Here is a 12,944-nt window from a genome sequence, read left to right as displayed (position 1 = left end):
AAGAAATATCTCCTAAACCTACACGGTGTAGGAGATATTTGCCGAAAGACAGGCACCGCTGTCTACGGCGCATGCGCCGTAGACAGCGGCACGCAGGCACACTGAGCGGCACTGTGGCGGCTCCCGTGCGCATGCATGGGAGTGACATCATCGCGGCTTCGCCGAATGACAGCTGCTGAGCAGCGAGACCCACAGAGAAGATGGATGCGCCGGACTACAGGGGACAGCGGCGACTTCACTGGCTCCTGTGTCAGGTAAGTGACACATAATGGACTACTATGCAATGCATAGTAGTCCATTATGCTTTACCTTTGCAGGGAATGAAAGAGAAAGTAAACTCATCAAGGATTACTTCCTCTTTAAGATCACTGTACAATCTTCATGCAATCGCTATACAAAACTCTGGAAGTTATCCCTAAACCCATGTGCTTTCTTCCCATCAATACACAATACACCACCACAGTGCCCTTCACCACCCCTTCTGGGTATCTTCTCACCTAGTACTGTGGACCCCAGAGTATATAGATGGGGTCACATGCGCTTAATAATACAATGGTTCTGATATTCATCCACTCAAAGTGCTGGACCTCAGATCACAATCCTTCAGAGGCAGGTGTAGGTCAACCAGAAAAGGGAAGAGCAGACATCCAATAGTGCAGACCGTTTCATAAATGTTTATTAATACAAATAGTAACCTATATAAAATATAACCTACATGTACTCCATCACAAACAGGCATTTCATAAAAATTGGCAAAGGCCTTTCTCAAAGAAGACATCTCAATCCTGCCCAGCACGATGACATCACTGTCCTATAGAACTGTGCTCCTCCTGGCCCAGCCCAGAAAACAAATGTCTGAAGCCTGTAAAATGGCTGTACTGCCGCGTACACACGGCCGGACTTTTCGACAGCCAAGGTCAGACCGTTGGATAATTCGACCATGTGTGGGCTTCATTGGACCTTTGCTGTCAAAAAATCATACGGACTTTAGATTGAGAACATGTATAAATACAGCGCTAAACCTCATTATCACCAATTTTTTATTATTATCACTAATATATATTTTTTAAATTTTATTTTTATTTTTATTGCTACTATTAATCTAATATTTTTTATTTTTCCATTAATTCTTATGAAATTTAGGTATTTATTAAGTTTTCACTGGACTATTTTTCATTTATTGAACTTTTTTATCACTTCACTGGGATTTTTCGAAGTTTATTATTAACACTTGTTATTTATAATTCTTTTTATAAATTATGGTATATTTGATTTATTAGAGGGGTAGATAAACTTTTTTCACTACTATTGCAATCAATTATTAATCACTCACAGGTGTTTATATTAAATTTTATTTAAAGTATTGCATGTGCGTGTGCGTGGCTTTTTCTTTTTGTTATGTTTCAAATCTTTCCGACGGACTTGAGTCCAGTCGAAAAATCCGTTTGTCTGTATGCTAGTCCGACGGACGAAAACCGACGCTAGGGCAGCTATTGGCTACTGGCTATGAACTTCCTTATTCTAGTCCAGTCGTACGTCATCACGGTCAAATCCATCGGACTTTGGTGTGATTGTGTGTAGACAAGTCCGTTTCGGTGGAACTCCAATGGAACTCCGTCGAAAAGTCCTTCGGAGTTCAGTCTGACGAAAAGTCCGGCCGTGTGTACACGGTATTAGACTCCTGAATTAAAAAACACTTCAAAATCACCTAGAATCTTCCCCACTTACGCTGTGCTCAGTCTTAGCACATGTATCAAACTTCAGGCATTCGTTTTCTGGGTTAAACAAGGGGAAAAGAGCAGTTTTGTAGAATGAAGGGTGTTATTCTACTGTAAAAATGCATGTTTTATACATTTACAAGTGCTCGGATTAAAGTCTATGGCGCAAAAAAAATTGCGCATGAAAAATACATTTTTTAAATTAAAATAATAAAAACATTGACTTGAAAAAAGTCCATAGAATTGTAGAAAAAATTGCAGCTTTAGAAGGAAGCCCTGTTGAAGAGTAATGCCGCGTACACACGACCGAATTGTCCATCGGACTTAGTCCGACAAACAATCCGGCAAACAATCCGCCAGACTTTCTAACGAACGGACTTGGCCACTGCGAAAGTCCGGTGATTTCTAACGCAATGACATACAGCACGTACGACGGGACTAGAAAAAGGAAGTTCAATAGCCAGTAGCCAATAGCTTCCTTCTCGTACTTGCTTCTGAGCATGCGTCATTCTTAGTCCGCCAGACTAGCACACTGACGAATGGATTGTCCGCTGAAAGCCAAGTCCGGCTGACAAATTTTGAGTCAAAATGACTTTCTAAGTCCGCTGGACTTTACGATGAAAAAGTCAGCTGGAGCCCACACACGATCGAATTGTCCAGCGTAATGCGGACAATTTGGTCGTGTGTACGTGGCATAAGAAGCAATCTTCTTGGCAAAACTAGGAATAGAACAAAGAGGCGCCACTCTAAGTGCAGTAAATCGAATAATGTTTTAATGAAAGCTGTAAACACGGTACTCACAAAGGTACACGAGTGACAGACATGTAGGCATAAGTTGCCGGATATCCGTGAGGTGAATCAGATCCATGGGCTGGATGATGGCAGTGTCCGTGAAGCAGGCTGCATTGATGGTTGCTGACACTTCCTGTCCTTGGAGCGCACGCCGACAACCATGAGGATGAGGTCAGTTCCGGAAACTAGAGTCAGTAGGCGACACGTTTACGGAGCTACGCTCCTTCTTCAGGCCTGAAGAATATCTTTGAAAGTGGTAAAATATGCAGTAACCATAAACCAACTTTCATAAAATATGAACTTTGGCTTATTTAAAAGATCCAGGTAGGGAACAAAGAGCAAAGATAAACCATAAGTATGAGGACACGGTCAGGCAACTAGGAAGCCGTGCTCTATGAGAAGGCAAAAATATGAAACGCTTCATGAATTTGCATGTCATTCTTGCGCAGGGGCCATGCTAATATTCTCTGTATCGTTTCAAGTTTAGTATATGTCCTGCTGAAGCAAAGACTGAGCTTTCACTTTATTTTGCTAAATGCATTGTATATGCATCAAAACAAAAGTAATGCATTTGGTTTTGTTTAGGAAGCAACCACAACCTGAGCACAAAAGCATGTCCTGCCAGCACGCTGCAAAGAAAGACCCTTGCTCTGTATGCAGGATCAGTGGCGTCTATGCAGAGGTCCAACATGTCCTCCATAGCTCTGCAATCACCAAAGCAAATGTTTTTTTTCTTCTTCTAACTAATCAGAAAGGGGGTGGGGGGTTTGGGACCTTTGCAAAGAGACCACTGCTTCCATATAGAGACCATCTATGCAACATGCTGACAAATGATAGGCTTCTCTACTTGGGCTGTGGCTGATTTTTAGTGAACACCAACTTTAAGACACATTTTGTTTTGATGCGTTTTGATGGAATTTTCAGTATTTACTGGATTTAAACTGAAGGCTTAGCTGGGGTTTAAACTTGCAATTAACAATGCTTTAGGTATGAAGTCTTGTTTTCTCCGATCCCTGCTTTCTATCTATTCATTTCCACAGCTCCCTTGAACCCTCTCATTTAGATTTACATCAGAATGCTATCTTTATCCTACATCATCATGTTTTCTGTGTATAAACAAATGGTCCCCTTGCTATGGCACTTAAAACTTTACAGATGTTCATTGCATTTCCATTACTACTATAACTGGTAATGTCTTAAATATTTTTTTACTTATAGGATGTTTCTTCATTACCAGGAAAGGATGCCTCTATAGCATATACATACGAGCAGGAATACACATAGTTGTTAACTGGAAAATTTCACAATTAAGACACACAAGACATAAGATTACAGGTGCTTTGGCAGAGATCCAATTTCTAATGTGTATGGTTGGATGCAGATTCCATCAGCTGCTATCTTGGAGAAAGAATGACAGGACCAGTCAAAAAAAGATTATTTCTTCTGACAAGTTGGGGCTGGAGGCCTCTTTCCACTCCACCCCACCCCTCCTTTCCCTTCTCCTTTGATAAAACCATGTAGGCTCAGCTAAGCTAAAGTCACATGTTTATGGGATGCATTGTGCTATTCTAAAGCCTTTTAATTTTCTGGGCGATAAGATTGTGTGTATGTATCTGACCATCCATCCCAGATAGCAAGGATAACTTGCCACACATTTGTAGCAGTATGGAATTGTAAGCCTTGTTAACTTGCTACTCATCTTCCCTGGTAAGTTGTACACTTGAAGCACAAGTTCTAGTTGACACTTTCCAATTTGTAGAAAATTTGCATTGCAAGTTTCTAGCAAGGGCAAAGTTGCAGTGGGGAGTCTACAGCAAGAGCCCCGCAAATCTACAGCAAGAGACCCGCAAGTCTACAGCAAGAGCCCCACAAGTCTACAGCAAGAGCACCACAAGTCTATAGCCAGTTATGCAAGTCTCGTTTTTGGCAAAAAAAAGAAGCAAGCAGCGCAAATCTATAATCCCACAATCTGGTGATAGTGAACCCACTGCTATTAACCTATTCCCTTACTGTACACGTGTGAAATACATTCAAACAATCATATATAAAGATAAACCCTTGTAGTACTGACCCCCGAAGGAGCTGCTGGTTTTATTGGGCTTACCGTTACCTTCTTGACTGCTTCTCCGTATAGGGTTTCCCGTGGTAGATGGCCCAAAGAAATGTGGAAACTGGCACTGAATCTTCTTTTGGGTTATTTATTTAAAGTAGAATCAGAGTCTCTCAGTTCAGGGTAGAGGGTTAGGAGTAAGCTCAGGTACTTTGGGCTGCAAAAATGGAAAGTCTCTTATAAGAAAAATCCAGAGAATAACCGTTTCACAGCTGGATTTCACAACCATCGGATAGACCTCCTCTCACTAGGCCTAGCAGCCAGCAGGGTGCCAAGGAAAGTCTCTGCCACAGACTTGAGTGTAAAATACTTGAGTAAAAGTCTCTGCCACAGACTTGAGTGTAACTGAGGAACGTAGACAAATTTAAAGAGCTATCATACGGTACCAATATCTCTCAGCTGATCTGGCGATACTGTATGAGTGAAGATCCATGAAGTGTCCTTCAACTGAGCCTCCAGGCTCATTCAGAGAAGCTAGCCTTGCGCATGGCCTTCTTCTGAAGAGTCCTCCCCTGGGGTTCCTCCAGTTGCTGGGCCTCTCCCTTAGATGAGATGGCACGGACCACATTTGAATCAATAGACCCGATGTCCATTCAGGCCTGTCCCAGCAGTTGCGTCGCCTCGGGCTAGCCAGCCCCGAGACTCGGAAATGCATGGTTCCGCATCCTAAGCCAGGAGGGCCATGGGGGCTGGTCAGGAGGACCAAAACCAAACAGACAGAAAATATTCTCCCGAACAAAAAGAAGAAGACCCCGAGCATGTGATGTCAGTGCCTTAAATACCACCTCCCAGAATGCACAGCAGGAGAACACTCCCACTGGGCTGGTTCTGAAAGAAACGTGGCATTCAATACACCCAGCTAGACTGCGTTCTCAACCTTGCCGGTGTAGTGTCATATTTTGCTCCCCATCATAGAATGTTTCAGAAGTGACGTTGCGGCCAGAAATTTCACACTGCGCATGCGCGATGCGTTCCGAACACTTGCGCCATGCGTTCCAGAGGATTTGCGACAATGCAGTTCAGTGAAACCATCAGATAATGTCACGGAAGTGAGGGGAGGTAATCGTAACTTTAACTTTAGACAGAGTGACGTTAACTTTAGACAGATCGGCGGAGAGATAGCGGGTAACCGTGGCACGGGGAGGGGATTACCTCCCCTCACTTCCGTGACATTATGTCACGGTCTCACTGGTCTTCATTGTCACAAATCCTTTGGAACGCATGGCGCAAGTGTTTGGAAAACATCGCGCATGCGCAGTGTGAAATTTCTGGTCGTGACGTCAATTCCTACGATGGGGAGCAAAATATGACACTACATCGGCAGTGACAGCGACACCTGCGGCCAAGGAGAACCCAGTGCAACCCAGCCAGACTGGTACTGAAACCATAAATTTTGTAAAATTAGTCCCAAAACCCAACTGTGGTTTCAGGAGATTTAACTTTGAAAAACATATAGCGCATGCTCGTCAGGAGCCAGCACTACACCCTCTTGCATAAAATAATTCATCTATCATACAAAAAATGATTTGTTTCTGTGAAACAACCCAGATAGCAAGTAATTGTGCTGCAAGTTTGAAAATTACTTGTTAAACTATCGGTAGACTTTCCAGGTTTCACAAGTTTGTTGCACAATTGCAGCAAGTCTACATTACATGACTCCAGATCAACTTTCTTTGCAAACACTGCAAGTTCAGTTATGTTGTGTATTAGTTATCCCACCACAAGGGGCCACTGTGGCTGAATTTTCATCATTGCTCCCTGCTGTGTGTAAGATTTTTCTTTAGCCACTAACCGACCTGCTCATGCAGATATACTGCGGCAAGTCGGCTCTCCTGCGCGAATTACCATACCTATATTAATGTCCGCCGGTGGCCCGCGATCGCCTTGTACACAGGCAGAATGGGGAACTGCAACCAAGACATTTCCCCGTTTTGAAAGGGGACATGTCAGAGATCTTCTGTTCCCAGTGAACGGGAACAGTGATCTCTGTCATGTCCCAGTGAGCCCATTCCCCCCCCCCCCCCACAGTTAGAGCACAACGCACTTAAACCCTTGATCACCCCCTAGTGTTAACCCCTTCCCTGCCAGTGTCATTTTTACATTGATCAGTGCATTTTTATAGTACTGATCAATGTAATAATGTCACTGGTCCCCAAAAAGTGTCATTTGTGATCAGATTTGCCCACCACAATGTATGACAGCTACAGGGCGGACAGATAACTCTGGGAGGGTGTACTATGATGTCCTCCCAGAATTCCGCTCTCACACACCCCCTGGGGCACGCACCTGAGAACATCCATGAGCGCCGGATCAAGAGGACCCTGCGCATCATGGAACCACGGTAATTGGCCATTGATAACAGGCGTTTACCACGTGATCATTCCATCAAATGACAGAGCGATCACTTGTAAACAAGCCGGCGTCACGTCCGGTTCCTATCTCCCCTTCCCGTACCTATTGGTACAGTGCGGGGGGGATCAGTGGCAGCAGCGCTGGATGTGTAGTGCCCACAGAGCTGCTCAGTGCCCATTCCAGCCATCCATACCCATCCTCAGCATACCCATCCATACTCATCCATCCATCCATGCTCACCAATCCATGCTCAGCCATCCATGCTCAGCCATCCATACTCAGCGTACTCATCCATCCATCCTCATTCATACTCAGCATGCTCATTCATCCATCCATGCTCACCCATCCATATTCATCCATACTCAGTATACTCATCCATACTCAGCATATTCATCCACCCATCCATGCTCAGCCATCCATACTCGGCATACTCATCCATCAATCCATGTTCTGTCATCCATACTCAGAATACTCATCCATCCATGCTCAGCCATCCATCCATCCTCAGCAATACTCATCCATCTAGCCATGCTCAGCCATCCATACTCAGCATACTCATCCATTCATCCATACTCAGTCATTCATACTCGGCATACTCATCCATCCATCAATGCTCAGCCATCCATACTCAGCATACTCATTCATCCATCCATGCTCAGCCATCCATCCATCCTCAGCAATATCCATCCATCCATGCTCAGCCATCCCATCCACCCCTATCCATAATTAGCCATACCCATCCATACTCAGCCATACCCAGCAATACACAGCCGTACCCAGCTATACTCAGCCATACCCAGCCATACTTAGCTGTACTTAGCCGTACTCAGTTGTACTCAGCCATACCCAGCCATTCCATCTATACCCATCCGTACTCACCCATACCCAGCAATACTCAGCCGTACCCAGCCATACCCAGCCATACTCAGCCGTACTCAGCCATACCCAGCTGTACCCAGCCATATTCAGCCGTACCCAGCCATACCCAGCCATTCTCAGCCATACCCAGCCATTCTCAGCCATACTCAGTTGTACCCATTCATACTCAGTCGTACTCAGCCGTACCCAGCCATCCGATCTATACCCATCCATACTCAGCAATACCCAGCAATACTCAGCCATCCCAGCCGTACTCAGTCGTACCCAGCCGTACTCAGCCGTACCCAGCCATCCCATATATACCCAGTCATACTCAGCCATACTCATTCATACTCAGCCATCCCAACCCACGGCTCATCAATGCCACTACAGTGTCTCATAAAAGTGTAATAGGTAGTCAAATTATATTTGAAACTTATGTCCCTAGAACACCTGATGGTGCACCCTGCATGTTGGGCCTCTCTATGTGGCCACGCTGTGGAAAAGTCTCACACATGTGGTATTGCCATACTCAGGAGGAGTAGGAGAATCTATTTTGGGGTGTAATTTTTGGTATGTATATGCTATGTGTTATGCCGCATACACACGATCAAACAATCGGGTGGAAAAGTCCAGCAACTCAAGTCCGCCGAACAATCCCCCCGTGTGTAGCCTCCGGCGGACTTTTTTTTACCCGAAAGTACGGCGGACTTAGTATTTTTGCACTCCAATCTTCCCGCCGGACTCGCATTTCGGCGGACAATCCGGCCGTTGGTATGCCAGTCCAGGGTACTTTTGAAACGAGCAGACTTTACCCGCTAATTTTGAGCGCGTCTCCAGGTAGAAGGGGCCGGCGAAGGAGGCGTCACTGGCCCCGTCACCTGGTATGGACTTAAAGGGGAACCCCAACGCTGAAAAAAATCGGCGTGGGGTCCCCTCCAGGTCCACATCAGACCCTTGTCTGAGCACGCTACCCGGCCGGCCAGGAAAGGGGGGACAAGTGAGCGCCCCCCCCCTCCTGAGCCGTACCAGGCCGCGTGCCCTCAACATGGGGGGGTGCCTTGGGGAAGGGGGGGCCGCGCGGTCCTCCCACCCCAAAGCACCTTGTCCCCATGTTTATGAGGACAAGGTCCTCTTCCCGACAAGCCTGGCCATTGGTTGTCGGGGTCTGCGGGCGGGGGCTTATCGGAAGAAGAACCAAAGAGAGGGACAAGACCCCCGAAGTCGGAAGAAGAGGGTGGAGTCGAGGAAAAAGAGTAAAAGAGCTAGAAGAAGGTGGCCCGGCAAGAAGAACTGAAGAGGGGGACAAGACCCACGAAGTCGGAAGAAGAGGGCGGCGGCGTAGAAGAAAGCCGGGCTCCTCCGCTAGCAAAAGAGCTAGCAGAAGATAGCGGAGGAGTCCGGCGAGAAGACCCCCGAAGATGGAAGACCCCCGGAGCTGAGCAATAAATTATTTTAACCCTTGTGTGTTGTGTTTTATTTTTACTTTTTTCCACAGGTGAATGGGTAGGGGTACATTGTACCCCATACTCATTCACATAGGGTGGGGGGCCGGTATCCGGGGGCCCCCTTATTAAAGGGGGCTCCCGGATTCCGATAAGCCCCCCGCCCGCAGACCCCGACAACCAACGGCCAGGGTTGTCGGGAAGAGGCCCTTGTCCTGATCAACATGGGGACAAGGTGCTTTGGGGTGGGGGGGCAACGCAGCCCCCACTTCCCCAAGGCACCCCCCCATGTTGAGGGCACGCGGTCTGGTACGGCTCAGGCGGGGGGGGCGCTCGCATGTCCCCCCTTTCCTGGCCGGCCGGGTAGTGTGCTTGGACAAGGGTCTGATGTGCACCTGGGGGGACCCCCACACTGATTTTTGCGGCATTGGAGTTCCCCTTTAAGTCTATACCAGGTGGCGGGGCCAGCGGCATCTCCTTCGCGGGCCCTGCCTACCTGGAGACGCACTCAAAATGAGCGGACTTTCCTCCGCATGTGTGGGCGAGTCCGTTCATTTCAACAGTACGGCGGATAGTCCGGCGGACTTAGTACGCCGTATTAGTCCGCTGAAAATGTGCCGTGTGTGGGCAAGTAGCCCGTTCGGAAAGTCCGGCGGACAGTCCGGCGGGCAGTCCGCTACGTGTGTACGCGGCAAAAGAAACATTGTGTAAATGGATAACGTTTTCATTTTCTTTACACATTTTACAAAAGCTTGTAGAAAAAAAATTACATGTTGAAAAGACTCGATATGCCTTAAAGATTATACATTGGGTTGTTTTCTTTCCAAAATTGGGTCATTTTTTGGGCATTTCCATTGTCCTGGTTCTCCAGGGCCTTCAAACGTGTAAGAGGTAGTCAAGAAATTATATGTGTAATTTATGCTCCAAGAACGCCTGATGGCGCCCCCTGCATGTTGGGCCTCTGTATGTGGCCACACTTTATAAAAGTCTCACACATATGGTATCACCATACTCAGGAAAGGTAGGAGAATGTGTTTTAGGGTGTAATTTGTGCTATGCATATGTTGTGTGTGAGAAAATACCTGCTAATATAACAATTTTGTGAAAAAAAAGAAAAATAAATCTTGATTTTTCAAAGAATTGTGGGAAAAAATGACAACTTTAAAAAACTCACCCTGCCTCTTACTAATTACCTTGGAATGTCTACTTTCCAAAAAGGGGTCATTTGGGGGTATTTATACTTTCCTGGCTTGTTAGGGTGTCAGGAAATGAGATAGGCCCCACTACCAATTAAAGAAAAAATGACACACAGCAGGGAGCAATGACGAAAATTCAGCCACAGTGACCCCTGTGGTGGGATTAGTGTTACACAACATAACATAACTGAACCAGATCTTGCAGCGAACTTGCAGAATGTTTGCAAAGAGAGTTGATCTGGAGTCATGCAATGCAGACTTGCTGCAATTGTGCAACAAACTTGTGAAACCTGGCAAGTCTAGCAATTGCTTAGCAAGCAATTTTCATACTTGCATTACAATTACTTGCTTTCTGGGATGGTGATCCACACTTTCCGGCAAGCGTCCTAGTGTCTCTGTCTCATATGAGTGATGCAGGAAAGAAAACCTTAAAAACAAGGCCAGTGATCATATTTCCCATATTATGTTTCAAGATTCTACGCATTAACAATAAAACAGAAAATGTGTAATGGCACTTTGCCTGATTCTCAAAACAGAAGATGAATGTACTGGGGGAAATGAATTCGGACTGCTGTGTATTATGACAGTGAATCGCAGGGAATCTATGGCACTGTCTTTGCTGAATAAATGTAAACACTTTATATTAAAATGAATGTGGGCAGAAATGCATAATTCATTAGCAGAAAGGCCACAATTCTGTTTTGCACATATTTAGACTTCTTTTTTTCCATTGGCAAGGTTTTCTGGCAATCTGCAGCAAATGGGCTGAATATGCTTAAAGCATCATGACTCACCACTGATTTACTGGGATGGAACAATAGTGGTCAGATATTATTAGCATCAATGTATAATATGTCAAGTCCCGGCACTGTACTGGTGTTCTCTTGTTTATGTTAAATTCTGCCCCATTACTTAGCCTTAGCCATATACTCTACTGTATAGGTTAATAGCAAATGTCAACCACAGGCAAAAGCAGTCCTGAAACTTAGCATATCCTATCCATGCGAAATGATAAAATTAATAAACAGATTGTAAGCTTCTCTGTCTTCTGTGTTGATGTCACAAAACCTGACTATAAGCTCCTCCACACTCTTCAATGCTCTATATTATTCTGAGTGCAAATTTCTAACACAGAAATATGTTATTATTATTATTATTATAATACAGGATTCATATAGCGCCAACAGTTTGCCCAGAGCTTTACAACACGAGAGCAGACAGTACAGTTGCAATACAATTGAATACAGGAGGAATCAAAGGGTCCTGATCATTAGAGCTTACAATCTAGGAGGGAGGATCAAGTGATACAAAAAGGTAATAACTGTGGGGGATGACCTGATGGACAAAATAAAAGTACTGTTGTTAGGTAGGGGCAGAGTAGGATTCTCTGAAGAGGAGGTATTTCAGGGATCGTCGAAAAAGCAAACAGAGTAGGAGATAGTTGGGCAGATCTGGTAAGGAGTTTCATAGGATTGGAGAGGCTCGGGAAAGGTCCTAGAGGTGGGCATGGGAGGAGGTGACAAGGGAGCTAGAGAGCAGGGGGTCTTGGGAAGAACAAAGAGAATGAGTAGGTTGGTATTTTAAGACTAGGTTAGTGATATATGGGGGCCGAGTTGTGGATGGCTTTGTAAGTTGTTGTTAGTAATTTGAATTTAATTCATTGAGTGAGTGGAAGCCAGTGGAGGGATTGACAAAGAGGAGTAGCAGACACTGAACAGTTTGTAAAAGTAGATGAGCCTGGCAGCAGCACTCATGATGGACTGAAGAGGGGATAGCCCGAGATGACCAAGGAGTAAACTAGGAGCTTTGTGGTATCATTATTTAGGAAGGGGTGTATTTGGGAGATATTACAGAGGTTGAGGCGGCAAGATTTGGATTTGGGGCCGAAAGGATAGTTCAGAGTCGAGGATTACACCCAGAACTTTGGCATGTGGGGATGGGCTGATAGTAGTTCTATTGATCTTGACAGAGAAATCAGGGGAAAAGGCACGTGGGGGATGAAAAATTATGAGTTTGATTTTGGATAGATTGCGTTTGAGGAAGCAGTGGGACATCCACTTGTACTACTATTGTTAGTATATTAGTGATATTAGTGATACGCGAGGAGACTGAAGAAGTGAGCTGAGGGGTAGAGAGGTAAATTTGGGTGTCGTCAGCATAGAGATGGTTTTAGAAGCCATGGGAGGCTATTACCTGATCCAGAGAGGAGGTGTAGATGGAGAATTAGAGAGGTCCAAGAACAAAACCTTGGGGTACCCCTAAAGAGAAAGGGAGAGGGGAGGAGAGGGGAGGAAAGGGGAGGTGGAAGTAGAATTGTGTGTAACGCTAAAGGTGTGGTTGGATAAGTAGGATGAGAACCAGTGAAGGGCACATTTATGGAGACCAAAGCCGTGGAGTTTTTTGAGGAGGAGGGGGTGGTCACCTGTGTCAAAGGCAGCAAAGAGGTCCAGGAACAGGAGTACAGAATAGTGTC

General features: G+C 45.5%; 1 non-coding gene across 1 annotated transcript; it reads right to left on the bottom strand.

Annotated features, from left to right (window-relative positions):
* Positions 1–2,914: 2,914 nt before the first annotated feature.
* LOC143965143 (U6 spliceosomal RNA) lies at positions 2,915–3,021 on the bottom strand. Its single transcript, XR_013271544.1, has one exon. It is a non-coding gene; the product is annotated as a U6 spliceosomal RNA (small nuclear RNA).
* Positions 3,022–12,944: the final 9,923 nt, after the last annotated feature.

The sequence above is a fragment of the Lithobates pipiens genome, unplaced genomic scaffold, assembly GCF_037356315.1.
Source record: "Lithobates pipiens isolate NorthernLeopardFrog02 unplaced genomic scaffold, aLitPip1_a1.2 Scaffold_8, whole genome shotgun sequence".
NCBI lineage: Eukaryota > Metazoa > Chordata > Amphibia > Anura > Ranidae > Lithobates > Lithobates pipiens.
This window is presented reverse-complemented; position numbering and strand designations above follow the sequence as displayed.